This window comes from Gorilla gorilla, chromosome 2, assembly GCF_029281585.2.
Source record: "Gorilla gorilla gorilla isolate KB3781 chromosome 2, NHGRI_mGorGor1-v2.1_pri, whole genome shotgun sequence".
NCBI classification, from domain to species: Eukaryota; Metazoa; Chordata; class Mammalia; order Primates; family Hominidae; genus Gorilla; species Gorilla gorilla.
The window spans coordinates 28,798,038-28,801,270 of NC_086017.1; the positions used below are offsets into that span (position 1 = coordinate 28,798,038).

Consider the following 3,233-nt stretch of genomic DNA (forward strand, 5'->3'; position numbering starts at 1 on the left):
CTGAAATGAAATAAATGAAATAAAATTTTCATTTTAACGTTGTATATTGAGACCTTGCTAAATTGCTATGTAGTCTAGTGGATATTTATATATCCTTTAAGATTTACTACACAATCATGTCATCTGCGAATACTGACAGTTTAAATTCTTTTTTTTTTTTTTTTTTTTTTTTTGAGACTGTGTCTCACTCTGTTGCCCAGACTGGAGTGCAGTGGTGCGATCTTGGCTCACTGCAACCTCTGTCTCCTGGGTTCAAGTGATTCTCCTGCCTCAGCTTTCTGAATAGCTGGGACCACAGGTGCACACCACCATGCCCAGCTAATTTTTGTATTTTTAGTAGAGATGGGGTTTCATCATACTCTCTAATTTTTATGCCTTTCTCTTGCATTATTGTACTTTCTTAAACTTCTCATTTAATGTAGAGTAGAAATAGTGAGAGAACATCTTTGCCTTGATCATTGTCTTAGAAGGAAAATAAACTACTGAAGAGAAAATGTGAATCTCCTTATAAAATTTTATGCAATCCTTGTACACTATTCATGCTAGTCATCTCTGTACTGTTCCAATATTAGTATATGTGCAGCCAAAGCAAGTACATATTTTCTCTGAAAATCTGTGACTTTCTTGAAATCAGAATTCATGATTTAGTTATCTTTCTAGTCTATGCACCTAGCATAACGCCCCAAACATGCAAGAACTGCAATAAGTGTTTTTTAAACAAATGAGTAACAAACAATTTCTTGAAAGATTATTTTGAAGAAATAACCTAATAATATCCTAGGACCCTATTTTCCAGAGGATGTTCTATGTAATACTAATTCTAAGAGATGATATCATGTATTAATGTACTTTTTTTATTGACAAATAAATTTGAGAGATTCTGGATCTAAAAAGGAAAAAGATTTACCTACATAACAGAGTAGACAATTCATATTTACACTCATTTGTAAAAATTTTCCTAAAATTGCTAGCTATGTACCTAAATTCCTTTATGATCCCCATTTCTACTGATGGTTGGAAAGTAATGTAAACTTTCCAGTTACAGGTAACTCAATATTTTCCAGTTTAAAATCTCCTCATTTAGTGAGTGTTCACTCAGTTTAACTTCTTCAGGTGATACTCACCATTTCCTGTTCCAAATGGTGTCTGGAATTGTGCAAATGTCTTCTGGGGCTTACTCTTAGTGAACTCCGATTGAAGTGTAGCTTGTCTCACCTTACTCTGGGCAATGGCCTTTTTTCCTACTGTTTCTGCTGTTCAAGTGACTATAACAGATATACCTTATTACTTGTTGTCACAGAAAAATCAAGTCTCAAGGTATCTATCCTTATAGTTATGGGTTGAATTATATCCCCTCAAAATTCATGTGACAAAGTCCTAATTCCTAGTAACTCAGAATGTGATCTTATTTTGAAATAAGGCCATTGCTGATATAAGTAGTTGAGGGGTTATTAAGATAAGTCCCAATCCAATGTGACTATGTCCTTACAAAAAGGTAGAAGTCTGGAGAAAGACATGCAAACCAGGACTATGCCATGTGAGGACAAAGGCAGAGTTGGGGGTGATGCTTCTACAAGCCAAAGAACAGCAAATATTTCCAGCAAACCACCAGGGGCTAGAAGAGAGACATGGAACAGATTCTTCACAGTCTTCAGAAGAAAGCCATCCTGGTGACATCTTGATCTTGGACTTCCAGCCTCCAGAACTGTGAAACAATAAATTTCTGTTGCTGAAGCTGCTCAGTTTGCAGTATTTTGTTACAGCAGCTTCAGTAAACTAATATATATTCATCCTTTCTTCTGGATGTTATGTTTGTACTTGGTTTTCACTGACTTTCTAAATCTTCTGATTTTCAGCTGTAACTTCTACTTCTTGCTTAGATTGCCCACTCCACTGTATCTCATATGTGATCACTTTGCAATTTGCTATATTGACCCATGGAAGACCAACTGTTTTTACTTCTTAGGTATTTCCAGTTACCCCAGTGAGAGCATGAAAGAAATTTTGAATCCCTTCCACATCACAGAGCTGTCAAGGGATATTCCATTGGCAAAATTTCCTGCTGTTTCTCTACCCAAATATGTCTATAATATTTTCCATTCCACTATAACCATCTCATATTAGCACAAGGAAGAATCTTGGAAGTCAGTCTTAGTTCAGAGTTACAACTGGGAAGGAAAATACATGCACCTTAGGGGTTCAACTTCCCTTCCAACTTCCCTGGAGTTTTCCTCTCCCCTCTCCTGTGCCCCTTGGATTACAGTTAATGGAGGTGAGTTGACTGGATTCCTGAAAAATCCAGGCTGCTTTTTTACACTATGCTTAATCCTTCCAAATGCTCTTCTTCCTCTCATGAGTGGTATCTTCTTTCCTTTTTCTGATTGGCATTCCCCATATAAGATTGCTTTCTAATTTTCCTCTCAACATTATTTTTTGGTAAAACTTAGTGATCTATGATTCCACCAAGCCTGATTTTTGATAAGCAGAAGGTCTTCAACAATTAGAAATCCATCTCTCCCACTAAAGCTAGGGGTTCAATAATTTTTCTAGCCTTCATGTTCATAGTCCTCTTTGGGAAGTTGAATGCTGAATACTGACTCTTTCTCTCCAAATTCCTGTTATAAACATCCCAATTATCTCTAAGGCATTAGGTGCCTCAGATTAAACAAGGTGAGGATCATCAGTAATGTGGAAAAGAAACACACATTAATGTCTTCATATTACCCAGGACTTCTCAAAGCTTTTCATGTGCTAACAGGTGTTATGACTCTACAAACATGGAGGATATGGTATATATAGCACTTTACAACTTATTTGAACACAGATCCTTTATCTTCAGAGAACATCTGGCTAGACTAATATCCCATTAGAAATGAACCGATGAGCAAAATGATGTGTTGCAAAACAGGAAAAACTGGAAGCAGGGTAATGAATTAAGAGGATACATCATTTGTCCAAAAGAAAAGTGATGAAGACCTGAACTGGAGAAATGGCAGTGATCATGAGATTCAATAAGGATTTAGATTTATTATTTAGTATTTATAAACTATGTAATATTGTCAGAACACTTGACTTACTTAATGAAATTGGATTCTAGATGTTTCCATCTAGCAATGTTTGTAATTTGTTGAATTTCAAGAAGACAACTGGTTGAAATCAGAGGCACATGTATTTTAAATACATGTTTATAAAACAGATGTGGAAGGAAGACATATTTCTTTTGGGCTGGCACT

At 35.8% G+C, this 3,233-nt stretch overlaps 1 non-coding gene across 1 annotated transcript; it reads right to left on the reverse strand.

The window, feature by feature from the left end:
* Positions 1–489: 489 nt before the first annotated feature.
* Positions 490–596, reverse strand: LOC115934150 (U6 spliceosomal RNA). The gene has a single exon (XR_004069985.2). It is a non-coding gene; the product is annotated as a U6 spliceosomal RNA (small nuclear RNA).
* Positions 597–3,233: the final 2,637 nt, after the last annotated feature.